The 20,185-nt window shown below is 39.6% G+C and overlaps 1 protein-coding gene across 2 annotated transcripts in view; it reads right to left on the bottom strand.

Annotated features, from left to right (window-relative positions):
- The window catches only part of LOC106917008 (MSL complex subunit 3), a 193,549-nt gene extending 173,613 nt beyond the window's left edge, over positions 1–19,936 (bottom strand). The window contains exon 1 of one of the 2 annotated variants that reach the window (XM_088013588.1): positions 19,833–19,936. The gene's annotated coding sequence lies outside the window, so the exon portion shown is untranslated. The remainder of the gene's footprint in view (positions 1–19,832) is intronic. The other variant, XM_088013591.1, reaches the window with a different exon arrangement.
- Positions 19,937–20,185: the final 249 nt, after the last annotated feature.

Raw genomic sequence — 20,185 nt, 5'->3', positions numbered from 1 at the left:
ATCGGCTGCCAAGCCGCACTCTGCTGAGCCACGGACTTGGCTGCCGCATGAGAGAGAGTTGGACAACAGGGCTTTAAAATATGCCAACATCCATTTGACTGCTTGGCAGAAACACAAAGGGGAGGGAGAGAATGACAGAGAAAAATGAATGAGAAAAGGACCAACACCGGTGAACGATAGCGGTCAGAGGTAGCAGGCCAATGAGCAGTGCATAATGGTGAGGAATATTAGCCACACCGAGCAGCAGATATCATCTCTGATCTGTTTTAGCTTTACTTTGGATCCTGATTGCTTCACGAATGAACATGCCCTCAACTGGTGTGTGGAAATTTACATAGAAATCAATAACTATTGACTTGCCATTAAATTCATTCCCCTTTCCCCTGAACTATTTTCCCCTCATCCACCTCTCTTTTCTAATTCTTAATGATTGCTTTTCTGCTCAGCGGGGGCAATCTTCTAAAGCCTGGAAATTTCCTCCCTGTTGATTTGCATCAACTGCTCAGCAAGCTCAAAAACTCACCTGTCATGCAAATCAAGCACCACATGAGTGACAGCATACGAAATCTGAATCTTTCAACCAATTCTGGTTGTACGAAAAAACAACAAAAAGCCAATGGAAAGGGAAAACTCCCCTCAAGCCTTCAGTGGTAGCAGGAACCTTGGCACGCCATCAGAGGTTGATTTGTGTGTATTTTTGCGGGGGCTTGTATAATCGCTTTGACACAGAGTCCTCTGATTGTGACCATCAGCAGCAAGCGCCCGTGTTAGGTCATTTATGATATTTTGACTCTCAGGCAGCAGAATTAAAACTGTCAAACTGCAAGGGCCAAAGAATGGACGTCAAAGGGCTTTCCAACATCTCTGCCCAGCAGTGCCATAAACATTAGAGGTATAATGATACCTCCAGCTCAGTTTGCAAGACCAGATTTTATAGGAGTATTGAGAAGAAATTAAAAATTTCCTTTTTATAATCAATTACAGTTTTGAAGTTTACCAAGCTTAATTCTCCCCCACAAGCATCTCTGAAGACAATAAGATTAAACTAATTTTCAGTCCACAAAGCAATATATTTCAAGTATGTCTAGGTTCTAGAATAAACCAGTCACCATCACCAGTCATTATGACATGAAAAGTGCTATAGTTCATCTACTTACCAGTTAAATTGTCACACTTTTAAAAATGTATTAAACAAGACATTTTGTTTTGATGTGGCACTCATTTGAACATTTTTCTAACATACCTACAAGTATTATCGTTATTACCCAGTGCCTTTGATAATCTGAAATCATTAGGTGTAATCTAACTTGCATGCTGATGGCAGTTTATGAGAAACAACTTTGGAAATAAATATTGTGGAACTTTAATATTGCATTACTTCCTACTACAACATACAGTTTATTGAATCCATTTTCAAAGGTTAAGACTTTGTGAGGATGAAAATCCCCCAAACTTATTGAAGCATCTCTCATGGGATGTTTTGCTATCATATCTGTTGCAAAAACATTCTGGACCCTTGAAGCTACAGACATGGAAAGAGGAATTATACATCATAAGATTTTACTGTGATGTGTAATGACAGCCTGAAGTTATAGCAACACAAGTGATTGACTGTTCTGCCTTTGAACGGCTTGTCATTTACAGAATCCTTGCATTTCGATGCTTCAGAAAATAGTTTATAATCTATGCCAACTTGTTGGACCTCCAGTGTTAGATTGTATTTGTATTACCCTACAAAACTTGAGCCTACTTCAAATCACATAATGCCAAGGAGCATTATGTGATTGTGTGAATGCTGGTGAGTGAAATACTCGGAAGAATGTAGAAACATCTTAGGAGAAAGGATGCCGATTGCTAAATTGGCTGTTGTAAGATGGCAATGTAGGGAAGTGATCATTTGGTTTGAAGGGACACCAACCTGTCCCTTGAAGCAACAACTCTGCTCTCTCCTGTGTCATGTACCGCATTGTCTTTATGAAGTGTCTGAGATGTTCAAATAAGTCTGCGGTGCTTGTTCTTTCACAGCTGAAAGTTTGCAGATGACACAGAAGTGACGAGCCAGTTCACAGACTGCAACGAGTCAGCCCACAGGAAAATTGTGACGAGGTCAGGCGTGGCATGCGACAACAATCTGTCACTTCTGCCAAGACGATGGAGTGGCGACCCTTTGGGCTTGTTAATGAGCTTTTGATAAAAGTTGACATGTTAAAGTCGCCTCAAAAAAGGAAACAAAAAATGCCATTTAAACATGGACCTATGAAGGGTAAGGCAAGAAAAGCAAAATCAGCCACAAATGCTTATTTTTGTACCACCACTAAGTGTAGGTACCACTTAGGGCTACGTTTATGCTGCCTTGAAAGAGATTTGCTCTGAGCCCCCTATATTAATGTTGCTAATTCCCACCTGTACAAAAGATTTACAAGATGCTGTGTGGGAGGAAGGCTTAAAGCAACACCAGCAATCCAACCCTCCCCAAACCACAGAGTGTTTAGTCCCTCGCTGTCTAACAAATGGCACTGCAGCATTTCATGACTGGTGCAACTTCCACCCTGAAGCAATGAGATATCTATAGCTGAGTCTTGCAAATATCCCCAAGTGTTCTGTGCAAGACCTGGAGCAACAATTTCTCCAAAGTGCTTATAATTCACCAAACCCACACTTATGAAAAAGGAGGCAAAAAAAGGGCAACTAAATGTGAAAGTAAGGCATCGCTTGAATCACTGTCTTCATTCGATACTGATAAAGATTAGGTTTAAATGAGTGTCAGAGCAGCAGTAGTATTTAAAATCAATTTAAAAAAGGAAAGTTATAATAAAGAATGTTGGTTAATGTATGATTTGATGCTTAATCATAACAATTTTATTTTTTGGTACCCTGACTAGAAATCCAAACCATGTCATCTTGGAATGATGGCGTGCCTTGGTGACAACTCCATTCCTACTAAAACCACTGACTGGATTAAGCAGCCACAGAACAAAAGATAGTAGCTTTTTCAAATCGTTAACTAGAGAACAGAGCAGCAGAAACACCGCACTTCATATGCTGCTCACCAAATTTCAAGTTTGCCTGCTTTTTCATGAGTCACAAACCTTGGAAATAAATTGGTATATCATGGGCTATAATTGGATATCATATCCAACAGATATGTACCGCAATTACAGCATAAGGCCAGGAGTAGCCGTATGTGTGCCTCAGTGAGGGTTTACCCTTTAACTCAGATGCTGCAGCTTTAATAAATGCCATATGACCCAATCCATCTTGGTTACATGACATTTCAGCACTGTACAATGGTTAACAAGACCAACTATACATCATGCCAAGGTCTAAAATAATGACATCTCCAAGTTACATGATGGGAAGCACCAAAATATTAAGAACTTTTATGACCTCCTGTTTGGAATGTGGAATTCTATAGAATATTGGTCCATCAGAGGTTGTTCATTTATTGAGTGTGCTTTAAAAGGCCTGGGTCTGCACTCTGCCTCCCACATACACACACATGCATACACACACACACACACGCACACGCACACACACACACACACACACTAGCTCCTCTTTCCTCTGCAGAATCTGCTTCGACAAGATAAGTGTGGGACTTGTAATTGTGCGAGGGCCCTCATCTCTCCGTGCCGGCTGATAATGGCGCAGTGAAAGCCTTGTGCTCATTACGCTCGCCTTTGTTGTTTTTATTGCACGGCTCGGCTGATTATTTTTTCAAGAGAATTCAGAGAGTTTAATGCTCTCCCTTGTTGAGTTGCCACTGTGGTGCGCAAATAAACCAATAAATAAATGGATGATTAAAAAGAAAAGCCAAAACAAAAGAAACATTTTAGCAGAATTCCAAGAATTTGTGCCTCACCAAACTGCATGATGAACTTGCGATAGCGCTGCTGATAAGGACAACTTCCAGGCTGCTTTCTGAAAGGAGCGACTGCTCGGAGAGGGGCTCACGGTATTAATGGCAGGGACCATTTCAACTGCAGTAGTGCGTGGAAGCATAAAAAACACAGATAAACTCTCTACATTCATTCTGCATGCATGGCTAGACCTCAGTCAATAGCAAGTGCTCAAGCTGTGTCTGCTTTGGTTTCCCATTATCTTTTTGAAAAATGTGAGAATAAATGTGACCTCGGGTTTTAGCAAGCTATCATAATACAGAAGCTGTCCAAAGTTATTATTTACAAGTCGACCTCCATGGAATTGTGCTAAACCAGTTGAGGCACTGAACTGAAAAACGTTTTATATTTATTCCTAGTTAAAGACTGTGCCCTAAATTTTCCTCTGCACTGCTTCTTGTTTAGAGGATAAGAACAGACTACACAGCAGATACAGAGGTATTACAGAGAAAGCACTTTATAAAGAAAATAATATCACAACCCCACTTTATTTTTTCCCTCTCACTTAGTCAAATTGCATCATTGTGTCGGATACTTGAGAATTTCCTGTGAGCCATCATAACGTCCTCAACCCTTATTTGTGGGTTTAATAATAAAAAACAAGGAATGAAAGCTCATAACAACAAATTTATCCAAAAAGATAAATCATCAAGTCTCAGTGATGAAACTGGAGTGGCTAAAAGGAAACTTATGTTGTCGCCTCAAAAGGTCCTTGCTGTAAGAAACATCTAATCGAAACCTCAATCCATGCAGGGTGGTGTGCATCTCCAAAATATAATATATTGACCTACAATTTTCCAATGACAACTTGTCCAGTTTGCTGTTTTTTATTAGTTGTGTGATAACTGCTGTTTTTAAAGTCTGGATGAGAGGGATGAGTTTACCATTTGAATCAGATCAGACAGAATGACAGGCAAATATGGAGACAGCAGAAAGAGAAGCTTAATTGGCATAACGTTTATTCTAAGTTTTTATTTTTCTCTATACGTTTTAACTGGGCATAGCATTGGTACTATATTTGATGTTGATGTGCAGACTGACCCTCTATATTTTATTTTAAAGTTAGTAAATTCACTGCAGGTCCTTTAAAGTGGAATTTAAATGCTACAGCCACAGGAGAGTTTGTTAATCTGTCGACTGTGGCAAACAAGCCATGAACATTGTTAATGTTTTTTTTTGTGTGTGTTAGTAGCAATCGTAAATATATGTGTGATATTTATGCTTTTAATACGCAGATGCAGACTGAAAACTATTAATTCAACCCATAATTTCAGCTAAAAAAATAAATAAATAAAACTTAATAGGAGTTTTTATGTGCAGTCCACTGAAAATATACTGCACTTCTCCTTAGGCATGATTACACCCAATTACTTTCACCTAATAAATTACAGAATAGTGCTTGGCTTCTGTCATGAGCCCGCACTCCCTCACACTGAACAGATCATGTGTATTAAATCATTTTATCATCACTTTTGTTTTGGGACACTTCACAAATTCGCCAAAGTTTATATGTAGTTGTAGTTATATGTAGTTGCAGATCATTATTGTTCTAGATAGAAAATATTTTTTTTAAATCATTTAAGTTTGTCAAACATTTAAAAATCAATTGTCAATCAACATTGATTGGTTTAAACTGACTAACTGACTAACTACAATGGATTATAACAAAATCCATTGTAATCATTGCATCCATACTAGTTTCAAGATCTTTGTCCTGCAGACATGACAGAAGCATACTGCACCTAATCACACTTAAACCAACAAGATTAACTTGCATTATTGAGATTGACTGTTGCTTGCTCTGGGGCTATTGGCCTTCATTAGCAGATGACAAAGTGGAAAGTGGGTGGCTATAAAGGTGACTTTTATAGCCACTTCTCTGTAGGGTGTTCATAACCGTGCCTGTTTGAGATGACTGTTCTTGCATGAAACATCATGTAGCTGTAAAGCACTCAAGCATTTTACAGTGTTTTCCATTTAAGTGTCATAGTGGGGAGGGTTTTGACCTTACTGTATGCGTATACACTGAAGGCAACACTTCTAACAACATCATGATTTTAAAGGATGCCTTCAAGTTGCTTTGTGACATTGTTGGAGGAAATGGTAACTTTAAAGAGATGATGGAAGTGTCCTGAACTGATATGTTTTATAGGGTTTAATCACATTGTATATGGTATACACTGTCTTCCACAATACTGACGCAAAGGAAAATAAGGGTCAGGGGGTTCTCTCCGTACCATTACTGTAATTAGACGAAATGTCTTTTTGCAAAGAGGCAGTCGGACACAGGCTGTCACTGGAGGGTTAGCTTTCTTCTTTTGCATCAAAGATCCGAAGCCGTGGGGTCAGTATTATACAAGAACGGTCTAAAAGGCAAGGCTGTGCATCTTTAGTCTCCAGTCTTTGGATAATGTAGTTATGGGTAAGGTAGTATCACTAGTGGTGAACTAAGTAAGATAGCAATTGAGTTAATTTTTAAAACAGAGGCTGTAGTTACAATATCATCCATATTTACTGTTAACACTGGAACAGATGCAGGGGAAAAAAAAAAAAAAAAAAAAAAAAACTTAAAATAAATGCCGAACATTACTTCATTTGCATGAGAGCAAAACAAACCTGGGTTCATCTCCAAACTTGCTTGTTTCATTTCCAGGTGTTTTACATTTTTTAATAGTTACTCTTAAAGTAGCTATGAGCTTCTGGTCAGTAGCAATAGCATGCTCTCTTCCTCATTTTGAGAATTGGCTAAGAAAAAGGAGTTTTGTGCAGTACCACAGTAAAACGGTCATGAATTAACGTTTGAAAATTCCTAGAAACCAAGTCACTTTCTACCCATAAGTAGTGCATAATTTTCTGATTGATAACCAAGGGCTCAAACTTACAAAAGCTCCTGCTGGGTGCTTAACACTTGGCAGAAAACTGCTCCATCACACAATGAAGGTAATGTCTCAACTCCACCAGCAGAATAACATTATCGAAAAAAAAAGAAGAAAAAAAAAAAGCTAACACACCATGAGCTCCTGTACTTAAACACCAAAAATATACCCATTTCAAGCTACCCGTTATCATAGATAGCTGCAGCAATGGCCATCTATGGGCGAGTCATAAAACTGACTTTGGCACCTTCTTACTCTTCTGTTATCTGCTAAAAAAAAAAAAAAAAACACCAGTTAAAAGCTTTGTGCAGGTCTAGAAAAAATAAAAATGGACAGCACAGTCAAACTCTAATCAGGCCTTCAGCAATGTGTAAAGATCTGCTCCACAGTGAAACAGTCATGTTCAATAGCTAGGGGAAAACTTAAATTGGTGCATGCATAATTATCCGTCTTATGAGTCTACAGCCGAACCCACAAGGGATTGACAGCTCTTCAGGATGTATCCCAAATATGTCCCTTTGATTGTTGGGATAAGTGTTAGTCTCAGTACAATTTCTAAGAGAATGAACTATTACAGAAAATAAGTCACTACACAAGTATTCTTAAGATGCTTAAATGGAGAATGGCACCATTGCAACACGTCAGTGGGGCTTTGTTTATTTATGAGCAGGAGAAATTGCAACAGTCTTCTCCAGGGATATTTCATTTGTGCTGGCCTGCTTTTGAATTATTCTGGTGCAACACTCAGAAATTTGTGGAAAGGAAGCTACACATGGGCAGCGATTTCTTCCAAAAATTGTAAAAGCAGACCATTTCTTTTTGGTTTTATCAAACCGTCCAACTTAGAAGTCGCAGTCCAACTTACCATAGTCTCCAGAGGAAAGTGTAGCTTCCTGGCTAGTCCATAAAGTGGACCAGCATCTTGCCTTCTCAGAAATAAAATATATCCACAGAGACACATGAAATACTGAGTAGATCAGCAGTAAAACAAAAAAAAAAATACTCAAACACCGCATCTGGCTTATTCAACAATGCTGTGTTCAAAGTCACTTTAAGCTCTTTCTTCCCCATTCAAATCTATGTTTTCAGCAAAATGTATGGATACCTAAATGTATTATTGTGATTGGCTAAGTAACCATTTGAGCTGACAATCACTTGGAAGGTAAAGTGGGCTATGAGTGTCCGTCCATTCGACTGAACAGACGAAGCTTTCAGCTCCTTTGATGGGAGGAATTATAATGACGTTACCATTGTTTTTGAAGCTCTAAATATAAAACCCAAGCATATTATGCATAAAAACAATAAATAAAAAAAAACAACCCCAGTAAGCACCACTGCTTCATTTTGAAATCCTTACATGTACAAGGATTTCTTTGTGACGACAGCTTGGCTAATAATTTATGCCTTGTTGACAGAGTAGAGAGGGTAAGACCGAAAGAAACAGAAAATGGAGCAAATCCAACTTGATTTAGTATGTTTGTTTCACTAGTCAGATTCCCAACCTCCACAACCCTTCATTAATCCTTCCCAAACATCCACCGCCAATACCCCCACCATCCTCTGCTTCCTAGCAGAGACATACTAACAAGGAAAATAAGCTCACAAATACCTAAATGATTGGATTAAGGGAGAAAGGAGTGTGCCAAAGGTGAAGACAAGAAGCACCTAGGCATTATCCCAACTCCATAAACACTGCGAGCAATCTCCCGTTATGAGTTCCTGTTATGCACAAGATAATAATAAGGCCGTCTCTTCTCAGCGGCGAGAACAATGATGAGTTTGCAGGGAAACAGTTGCAGAAGTTCAATAGCTGCACCTTCTTTTTTCTAGTGATGAGAGGGACCTCTTTCTTTCTTTCTGTCCTTATTCCTTTTTTTCTATCTGTGGTAAGAAAACTCTTCACTGGGCATCAATCCCCTGAAAATACGATTAAGGTACTGACTCATCGCGTGGCCCATGGGGTGTAGTGACCAAAGCAGTGAGGCTGTTTGTGTGTGCGCAGGATTCAGTGTGTGCATCCATTCTCATTTGTCCATTTGTAACACACAGAAAGGCAGCCAAAAAAACCAAAAAAAAAATAACTGCACATCCACATAGTACTGTAGGAAAGAAGAAAATAGGCAAGTCCTTTTTTCGTCTGATTCAGTCGGATGGTTAAAGGCACGACTATCCGCACACAGATACATTCGCCCCTACTACTTCTTCACTTCCCACCCTTTTTTCCATAAAAATCTAAATGTAATAGTGGATGCTTTTTGTAGCACAAGGCCACACTATATAAGAGGGACAGAGACAAAGTAGAGGGTAGCAGATGGAAACCGAGGGTCTAAAGGGTGCTTGATGTGTCTTAGAATGTCAAGTTGAATTTCCTGGACTGCAAGGGGAAATGAAAGGCTCCAGTGTGAAGATGATGGCAATTATAGCTCACTTACACCCCTCCCCCCCACCCTCCTCCTCAAACAGTCTACTGTACTTTGGAGGCACTTAAATTTAGAGCTTCAGGAGCGTTTCAGCTGTATGGAAAGAAATATCTCAGAGAAGTGACAAACCCTGGAGTTCCTCTCTCCTTGATTACAAAGATCAGAATGCTGTGAAACAAAAGCTCTCGTGTCACTGGCAACACTCAGAAAATGACTTGTCACCACAACGCCCCACTCTGTGTACGAAACCACATTATTGGTGACAAGTTGTTTTGTCTCGATTTGGTCTGCTGGTAAGCAGTAAACAATGGGAAAGATTTTACCATGGCAGCCTGACATCTTAAGAAAAAAAGACGAGTTTGCTTTTGGTTCAGTTTGTTTTGACAAGTTGCATAGAAGAGCTGAAAGATTTGGGAAAAAAGGAAGGAAAAAAAATGATTGTGTGATCTTCAAAACTTTGCGACACATCTGATCGATATTCTTCACTCAAAACAAAAAAGCGGGCTGTCACCACTTCTCAATGACATTTCGGAAGGGAAATGTTGGGCTTTAGTTGCTGTAATTTTTACCATCATGTCTTTGAAAAAAAAAAAAAAAAAAACTAAGAGTTTTGGTGCCTGGAACAGAGAAAACAAAAAAGTGAAAAAAAAAAAAAATTGAAGTATGACTAAAAGGAATGTAGGACTTCATAGGTCTACCTTACAAAAGTATCGTCTTTATTAACCCTGACTAGCTTGTGTCTGCTGTAGAAAATAATTCTTTGATGAGTTTGCCAGTCTGTTTCACCGAGACGACGGCTTGGCCAGGGTGTTGCGGCAGCGTTAAGGGATTTTCACACTTGATAGTCTGGAAGTCTTGGTTGAATTGTGGCACAAAATTATAATGTTTCTTACATTTCCATCTGTTTGTACTTCTTGCTCCCTGATCCGTCTCTTGTATTCCTTGGTCTTCATGATGTCATTGATTCACTAATATTCTCCAACAAGCCTCTAAGATCTTAACACAACACCTGTATTTATAGAGAATAAAAGGACCCCTTTTATTAATTAGGGGACATCTAAAGGCAATTCAAGACACTACTGGATTTCAATTATTTTTCTGCCAGAAAAATAATTGAACTCTGGCTGACTCGTCTGCCAGAGTTTGAATTTGGGTGCTTGAATTATTCACCAGTCTGCTCAGAGGACCAACCCCGTCCCACCTCTCCCACCTCCCACCCTCATCCTACTTTTTCTAGCCTCTTTGGGAAGAGGGGTGATGCTAGATCAGATCAATCCTCACAGCTCTAAAGAAGTCGAGAAGATCTGGCCTGCTGGGCTGCTACTGCCTGAACTCCTGCAGCTGAACTCATCTTTTTTGTATGTTTTAATTATGAATGACATTTGCGGAGCAGCGGTGCTGCTCAATAGCTGCCAGAGGAGGACAGAGCTTTCTCTTTGCAGGAGAAATCAGTCAATCTTACCATCGATCAATCATCCATGAATCCATGGCATCCATTTCATTGGGGAAAAGTTTGTGAACTTAACACATGGATTGAAGGAACTTTTGGGGGGAAATGAGCAATTTCCATTAGTAACAAGATTTCAGGTAAGCAAACATTTCCTTCTTGATAATCTGAGCTGGAAAGCTTTACATAAGCACACTTGGCACCACTCCTGGACCATCCAGTCTGCCAGAAGCAGAGCATACAAAGCAAGCAGGCAAAGATAAGACACAGTGACACGTTATGTAAATACAGATTTAGAAAAGCCAGGCAAAACCTGATGGCATCAATGATCCATATGCGACTCCTTAAGGCAATCAACTCTTTCCTCTGCAGGGAACCAAATCCTCCCCAGATAAGATCTTCATTGGATCATGTCTGCTGAGTGATGGCCGATGTGACCATTCGGACAGAAAGAGGCAGGAAGCAGGAGGAGGTGGAGATAAAGGGATGTGTGTGAGTGATAGCGTGCTGAGTCAAGCTTCGTTTTTAGTGTGGTATTAAGATTTTATGGATATTACGGCTGTACTGTACAACAATTTTTACAACTCACATCCCAACTGGTGCTGAAGCAGTAAAACGTATCGCCCTGGGAATATTAAAGGCTGGTTATGCTGCATCATTTCATAAAGACAAGAGAAACTTTATCCGGAGTTTAGACCTTGGGACTTTGTGCTTTGACACGATGGTGTGGATCAGATTTATGGATGCCTCTTGTCCTAATTTGAGTGAGATTCATCTGAGCACAGCGAGACATGGGTTGACAATTTTGTCCAGATTAGGGAGAAATTTAGTATTGGACTGTCTCCAAAAATATTAAATATATTTTTTGTCAGAAGCCTTCAGCCGTTGCACTGAAACTCACAATGTACCTTGTATTCAGGAAAGTATTTTCTTAGCATTTGGCTTAGTTTTGCAAATTCGATATAAAATAATGGTTAAAATTTAATTTAGAAAAATGTCATATTACAAACAAGCTTTACTTAGTGAATTAGCTCTAGAAAATGTATGGAAATGTGCATTCCTCTTCCCGTCACTAAAAATAAGTCAAATGTGACTGCATTTCACAGGTCATCTCTGTTTTATTTATTTACATGAATCTCTTTCAGCCACAGTTTTTCCCTCCACTTAACTTTCAATCAATATTCTTGATAAAATGGCCTCCTTATAATAGGTGTCAACCTCTGCAAGATATTGTGGGGGAAAATACAATGTCTATGCTTAAAGTCCCTTTTAACAGAAACATATACTTTATGTCTCACTTTGCTTGTAATTAATATATGTGTAGTACTCAAGTCTTCTTTTGTTGATGACATTCTAACATTCAAGATAAAATGGTGTTATCTTCAGCCGTGAAAAGGAATAAGTACCAACAATTACTAGACAAAAGAAAAAAGCTGGAACGGATCAGACTAATTCAGTTATTTAACTGCATCTAATGAAACTATTTTGCTTCCATTTCTGCTCCCACTGCAGGGTGTCAACACCGCCGCCAGTTTTCATCAAAAGTAGGGATATATTTGTTGAGCAAGCACTTAAGAAACCCACCTTTGCCGTAAAACCTCGCTTTACTTTGACGTTGCAGGACACAAGGTTTATTGCTCGAAGATTGCAGCAGATCCCCAAGGGCCTAATTAGAGCTATCAAAGCAAAACTAATGGGTAAGGTATCAAAGAGAGAATGCTTCATCAAGGACATACGACAGTGTGAAGGTCAGCATGCACCGTCACACTGCATCTCATCATCTTCAGTCGCTACCGCAGAATATGGATGACCCCGGAGCATGCTAATGGCTCAGGCTGTTGTGTGGACGTGACGGTGCTTTTTTTTTTTTTCTTCCACTTTTTATCTCTCAGAGCTCGGCTATTTATTCTGATTGTGCGATTCACATTCAGGCACACAGACTCTCACTAAAAATTCCCGGTCCACCCACCTGCAGCTGTCGACACCCCGATGCATCTAGAGCAGGACAATTAGTAATCCATCACCGATGTTTACAGTCTGGGTGGTGGGGGCTCTGGAGAAGAGGGGGAGGAAGAGAATCTACAATAGGGGGGTTGCGAAAAAGAACGAGACAAAAACAAAGCAAATGGAATGGCGGGGAAGTAGTAAACAAGGGTAAGAGGACGGCCAGGACACACAAGTGTTTTTTTTTTTGTTTTGTTTTGTTTTTTTTATTATTCTGACTTGCAACTTCTTCAATGTCTGTTTGCGTCTGGGAGGGTAAGCAAGGCCCAGAGAAGATTACAAGTCATTTATGCTTTAGCATGCTGAATGGGTGCAGAGCACAGCCCTGCATGCATATTAACAGTGTGTCATGTGCAAGCCTGCCCGTCTAGGAAAACTGTGTGGGACATGGAGGGATGTGTTACAGGGAGAAGGAGAGGAGCAATAATAAAAAAAAGAGAGAAAAACGAGCAGAAAAGCAAGAAAGAGAAAGCCACTAGATGGCACTGTTGGGTGGCGAATTCACACGTTCGGTTGCATTTTCTCTCTCTCTTCCCTTTTCTAGGTCTCTGTTTCTGTCTCATGTTGTCTCTTTCTCCCCATCCTCCATTTCCCTCCATCCGTCTTTTTTACCTCCTCCACTTCTCCACTTTTCCCTCTCGCTCTTTCAGCACATGGCATCCATGATGGAGCCGGTTATACAGCTGGGAATCTAACACACAGAACTGTAGTGTTTCCTGAATCGAAGCTAGGCGCTTGAGGAGCCCAGAAAGCTCACCCAAGAACACCGTCTGTCTGTTTAATTGACTGGCATCAATGTACGAACACTCACACGCGTGGACAGACTCATGTTCACCGATACTACTTATATGCAACACATAAAATACAATTACAGCAACAACAAGTTGGTAATAAAATGGAAGCCTGCATTGTTTCTTGGTGAGGGAGTGAAAGACAGAACTGGATGAATGCATAAACACCACTAATCAGAGAGCAAGTTCAATTTCCTCCAGGATGAGACAGGTGAAAATGGAAGCAGGAGTGGACATGCTGCCAATGTGGTAAAAGTTAATGGTACGAGTGAAGATTAGGTGAAAATAAGGACACAACGGATAGTTCAGTCTGAAACTGAGACCATCGTTTGGTATTCAGTATTTTTCAAAAGAAATCACGAGGACTGTGTGGTTTATGCAAGTACCCAGTCTGAATGACTGTTGAGAAAATGTTTTGCTACAATTAGAATTGCAAGTCTGTGGGATACGTTTCTACTAGTTTTGTGCATCTTGTAAAAACACTCAAGCGTAGTCAAAATAATTTGAGAGCATTCATGCATATTGAACAAAGTTTTACCAAAGATCAAGTCAGGAAATTTACTGAGACGCTCCAGCACATGGATATGCTGTCTTCTACACTAATGCTAGGGATTTGTTGTCGTATTGGGAAGCTTCTAGCATGTTTTTGAAGGACTGTCCTGTATTTAGCTCCAGACATCTTTCCATCATTTTTAGCCACCCTCTAAGTTTCTCCTGGAGTAAATACATAAGTATACATAGTCCTTGCCATTTAATTATTTCAGTCCATGTCCATTTTTTTATTCATTCAATAACTGCAATATGAATTGTTATGGATATGTAGAGCATATAATTATAATGGTGCTTTCAAATCCAACTCAACAACTGCAGTTGAAAGCCGATGGGGTTTCTGCCATCGTTTTACAGTCCTATTGTTGCTGCTTCTACAAAACCAACATTACACATATCCATTATTCACCTTAAGGATTTACTTCCCTTAAAATTAGATTTTACTTTGTTTTTTTTTTTGTTGTTTTTTTAGACCCCACTGCCAGAACGCCTCTTTGGATATCCCCCATTTACAACCACATTTATTTCTGGCCTTGGATCTATTCTGGGACTCGATCATTTTGATGGAGGATAAGGGCTGGGCAGATCCCCTGGACAACAGAGCAGAGGAGTCCTTTGCCAAACTATACGTCTAGACATCTAATTCAAATATGACGGAGTGAGTGATGGCTTTGCCCATGGATGAGATTGAGTGCAGGCAGGGTTCCCCCCCCCCCCCCTTGGTTTGCTGAGAGCTCAAATAGAGGAATAAGCTCTGTGACAGATTTAGATAGTCAGAAGAGATACTGACAGCCAGGGCTGAGATTTGTAGCTCAATATGTCATTTTCTGTTGATTTGAATTTTTGTTCTAGAAACTGCAATGACTGTTGAATTAGTTGTTCTTGTACATTTTCAGCTGTTCCCATCTCAGAGAAAGAAATGCACAGATGGTTTACAATCTGCAGCAGATTTATTACCAGGCCACTCACAATTACACTACCTTTATTCGAGGAAGAACAACCTGTTTTTTGTTTGATCTCGGTGTAAATGCAAATATAACCAAGATGTAAATTGGGTGTAATGTCCAAAAATCTTAGGAGGAAAAAAATACAACAAAACAGTTTAGATTATCTGTGATGCAGCTGTGTCTGCTGGGAGTTTCTGAATAATTTGACATCAATAGAGGATGATTTGTTAATGTACCTGCTGCAACTTCATATGTTGGTCAATAAAATAAAAGATTAACTCAGAATATTGTCCCGTATTTTATATTTCCTGATCAACGTACTGCAATGCAGACATGAACATGCCCTTTTGCCTCTGGACAAAAAGAGCCCTTCTGAAATCTTTGAGTTTTTTTTTTTGTTTTTTTTACAGTGTAGTGTGCAACACACTACACTGTAAAAAGATGTAAAATGATAGCAAAATGAGAAAGGGGTATGATACTTTTCAAGGAAGTGCATATCTGCTTCATCTTATATAAAGCAAGAAAGTTAACCCATTAGATATATTAAATCAGATTCAGCCTCCCCATGACAAAAGATGTATTGTTTTATTTGTCAAACGGTCATTTTTTTTAACTCAAGCCTCTCTGAGTTACTTGGTGGTGAAGAGCCCGATATTTTCTGCACATAAATCTTGAATATTTCTGCATTTTCTTAGCTACAGAAATGAAAATTTTAAAAATTGCGATTGACAGGTTGAACAGCTAAGAAAAAAAATTCCAAAAATCATCCTGCTCTCCATGGCTACTGCTTGTTATTCATTGACACGCACACTGTACATAGACATACACAGCACTTGCATGAATCAACATAGTTGTATTGAAAATGACTACTTTCTGAAAGTTTTCTCCTCAATACTGTCTCCTTGAATATTCTTTATTCGTTACTCATTTGACCCACTCTCGCCCTTCCGCCCTTCCATTGCTCCACAACAGCCTTAATACTCTCTCCACAGAGTTGTAAGTAGCCTTCCGTGGTCACCCTGGGTCAGCCTGGATTGTTGATTTAATCCTTGTCTGATGTTGTCTCAAGCTCACGGCCTGACTCAAATGACTGTAGCACCGACTGACTGGACCTCTCCGTTCGGCTGCCTGATAACGCCTCTCCTTAGAGCCCGCCAGTTCGATTTGATCGGGAAAGCTGATGAGAGGCAGACACAGCCAGGTATTGCTGTTTACCTAAGATGCTTTAAGAAGCAGCTAAGGTTGAGTGCGACGGACTTATCGGAAGCAAGGTTCACCGTGAATTGCTGAAACTGTGTCTAAAGTGCGATATGGTGAGGGGGAAAAAACAAAAGCAAAGCTATTATTGCTCTGTCAACTTCGTTTTGCACCCAAAATGCCATATTTGCTTCTAAAACAGAAACTATAAATGAATTTGAACTGCAGCTGCTGTAGATATTTTGCCTTCAGCTTCATCGCCATGTAAATGAGGCATAAGTAAGGATTCCTACATATTTCCATAGAGTATTCTGTATTATTCCAGGCTCAAAACTCCAGTGTTCTCAGTCCTTCTGAGCTTAATTATATACATGTCTGCTACAGAAGTAGACATTTATATATGAAAACTGAGAAACCAAAACAAAAAGATGAATGACTGACAGAGAAAGGATGACAACAGAACCAAGTTCATGAATGACGGAAAGATAAAAAACAACTTGTGGACAGCTATAGAGAGGTTAAAGAACTGATGGACAAAAAGATGTAAGGGAAAATAGATGAACGAGAAAAAAACTACAAGGACAATTTCATGGAGATCGCAGCAAATGAACAAAGGATAATTGGATGGGTGTTTGAAAAGTTGAACAGAAGATGGACATATTCATAGTTAAAAGGACAGAATTTTTATGAACCACTTACAAAAGGTTGGATAAAAGGGAGACAATGGGATAAAAAAAAAACTAAAACATGTTAACACATTTTTCCAACATTTTATCCTCACCAATTTCTTCTTTTCCCTTCCCAACACTGAAAACACCAAGTAAAATCCCAGACTTTTCCACTCTGCTCAACATGAATTTTTGACTGTACTCTTTTATGCTAAACTATTCATCACTGGTTGCTGCCCAGTGGAAGACAAGCCCACTGCTGGAGGGCATTGAGCAGTTCCACAACAGAGGTGGATTAGATACCAGTCCCAATGGCGTCTCACTAGTGGCCGTTACGGGGTGGGCAAAAAATTATTAATTCATTTCACTCATCCAGATTTCAACAATCTTTGGCAGATCAGAGTTGGCAGCTGCTTGGTCACAGATGGACTTCTGTTTGCAAAAATGATCATTGTTATCCGATGCCCTCTCCAAATTGGTACAGTTTAATGCAACTGAATGAGTGAAAGCTCAAACTCACTGTCCTGCTTAAGAATTTGCACTCTTAGTTTTATATACACGTGTGTGCGAGAGAGAGAGTTGTATTGTAAGCGAGTGTGTACTGCTTCATTTTGGTAATGGAAATTCTGGGAAGCCTTTAGTAGTTGCCACTGGTAATGGAATGAGAACGTATGTATAATTTAAGGCTCCACTTCAGGCTCCCAAAAGGCACACACGGTCATATCCTAGCAAGCACACATATCCACACGGAGCTTAATCACTTTCAGTGTTTCCTCATCTGAGTGAGTGAAAGCAGCACTAATACAGCACTATAGTTTCAGCTCTCCTGGAGCCTCTACATCTTCTGTACTTATCTAGGCCAACTGGCAGAATAAGCAACGACTGCACAGAAATACTGTGAGCTTAGAAATATTGATATAAAGGAGCATTTATGATTTAACAGCAAAAAAATTAGCCATAGTATTATGACCATTTAATTTCAAAGTAGATCATGACATTGATATATCTGCATACTTCCCCAAACACTTCAACAAACTTTGGACTCAACTACCTGAAAACCTAAGATGTGTACAAACTGCTGGCTTCTTTATATCAGAGCACAAACTTTACTGGCACCCACAGTTTACATCACCTGGTTTGTCAGCAATACAGTTTCTTAAACAATCCTGTTGCTCTGATTTTAATTGATCAATATTTGGAAGCATGGCCAACACGGTCAGACTGAAAGGTTCTTTCATTTCCTCCGCTGCGTTACCGAAGTACAACCACAGGCAGACTACAACTGAATATTGGCACAGAAAATCGACATTGTTCACAACTTCTTCTGTTTGCTGATTGGCCAGGATGAAATGCATTCTGAGAAATAGAGCTCAATGGATAAAACCCAGTGGTTAGCATATCATTAGGTTCTGTGTTGCCCCTTTTCCACCAGCTCAGCTCAACTTCAGAGTGAACGCATTTCCACGACCAGCTCGGTTTGTAGCAGGGTGACGCCTCCTGGTGGTGGGGTGGTATAGCGCCCTGTCTACAGGCGCCAAATACTGTTACTATACAACCTAACGCGAGTTGTTGTTTTTCTGAGACAAAAGAAGAAGAGAAAGCCGAGCTATTGTTTTATATTGGATAGAATGATGTTGTACAGAGTAGAAATTAAACATGGCAATGTATTCACTTTTGGATACCTTTATTGGTAATCTACAATGTTAAGCGTCAATGAAATGAGTTACTAATGTAATTCCATCCACAGAAGGAATTGTTTAAGACAGACAGGTTACTTTATATACAAACACTTTTTTTTACCATCTTTACATACACAATTATAAATAACTGGAATAGTTGTGTAAATTAAAGACAAAACATAATTACTTTTAAGTTTTAGACCTATGCAGACAGACAGCCGTGGATAAAATACCACTCTTGTTTTCTGCAGGTTTATTGTTCATTTTTAAGTCTTTTACAATTAATAGTTCATATCCATTTAATTAGAGAACTGAAATATAGCCATTTTACAATAATAGAATATCATATAACATGTTTTATTATCTCACAACAGTGGAAACTCTGGTGCAACAGCAAAATGAGAAACAATCGAAGCACATAGATTCACGCAAAGAAAACAAAAGGCAACATGCTGTACAATATTGACAGTTATTTATAACAGGAATGTGCAATCTTCAGAAAATGCACATGTTGTGTTTGAGCAATAAAATACAGCAGACTTTGTGTTTCAAATGTCTTCCATGATTGTATGTAGGCAACCTTAAATATAGTAAAAAACAGACAGATATCTGCAAACCGCTCACCTGGCAGCGGCGTTAGCTGCGGGTTCACCGTGGGGCTCCGTCGGCTCCAAAGTGGCTAACGAGGCTTTCCATTCTCTCAGCTACGTTGACAAAAACGACTCATCCCTCACTGCTCCATTGAGCTGCCAGTGAATATTGAAATTTGATGCAAAGAAAAGCCGGCATCTTTGTTCTCCGTTTACTTGTAGCTTCCATCACTTCTGTGTTGCGCCTTTGTTTTTCCTTGTCTTTTTGTTCTTACGTTTGACCACACCTAATCAGTGAACAGGTGTGAAGCTTGCATCACCCACAAAAGCAGAGCTGGCCCGGTTGGCTCTACTCCGAAGTAGGGAAATAAAAAGCAGGGCCAGCCTCAAAAAAAGCCAGTGGAAATGCTCGCAAAGCTAGTTGAGTAGAGCTATACCGGTGGAAAAGGGGCATTTGTAGTATGCTCATCTCTCCAAGGATTAGAGGAGCTCCTATTTGCATGCAGTACAGTTTAGAACTTAAAAAGTCTCACTCCAGAGTGCAAATCAAATCAGAATTAGTCTGTTAACATGGATTCAGTTTCATGTACTCAAATTCAGCCTAAGGATTCAGTTTCCACAGATTCTAAATATATGGATCTCTCTGCATTCAGCACGTAACTAATTCAATCAAACTTTGTACTTATGATTTAATCACTGAACCACTTCTGATCCATCAGCATTTAACGCGAGATCAATCAGAGGTAGAGCTGCCAAGTGGCTTACCTTGGGTTCGGTGGGTGGTGTATTCAGTAGAATCAACTGTGCCTTCTCCCCATGAACCCCACTCCTGTGTCTTTACTGCAAGAAGAGTGACTTTTTGTCTGCCTGGAGTTCACTGGGAGCTGCTGGTTCTGGCCCAGATCGTTGGATGTCTTGCTGGTTCTTCACTTTTGGAAAAAGTTTGACACAAAGAAAAAATGCTGTTCAAGTTGCCAAGTGACAATGGACATGTGCGTCAGTGTTGCAAAAAATTGAAATCTTTCACAATTCTGCACACAAATGAGGAAAAAACATTTATTGCTACGAGGAAATAAATGGTCGAGTCAAAACACTTTTCATCTTCTCGGAAGAGGACA

The sequence above is a fragment of the Poecilia mexicana genome, unplaced genomic scaffold (genome assembly GCF_051168715.1).
Source record: "Poecilia mexicana isolate PSO_F unplaced genomic scaffold, ASM5116871v1 scaffold_2, whole genome shotgun sequence".
NCBI classification, from domain to species: domain Eukaryota; kingdom Metazoa; phylum Chordata; class Actinopteri; order Cyprinodontiformes; family Poeciliidae; genus Poecilia; species Poecilia mexicana.
The sequence above is the reverse complement of the archived record's forward strand: the minus strand, read 5'-3'. Positions and strand labels throughout refer to the sequence as shown.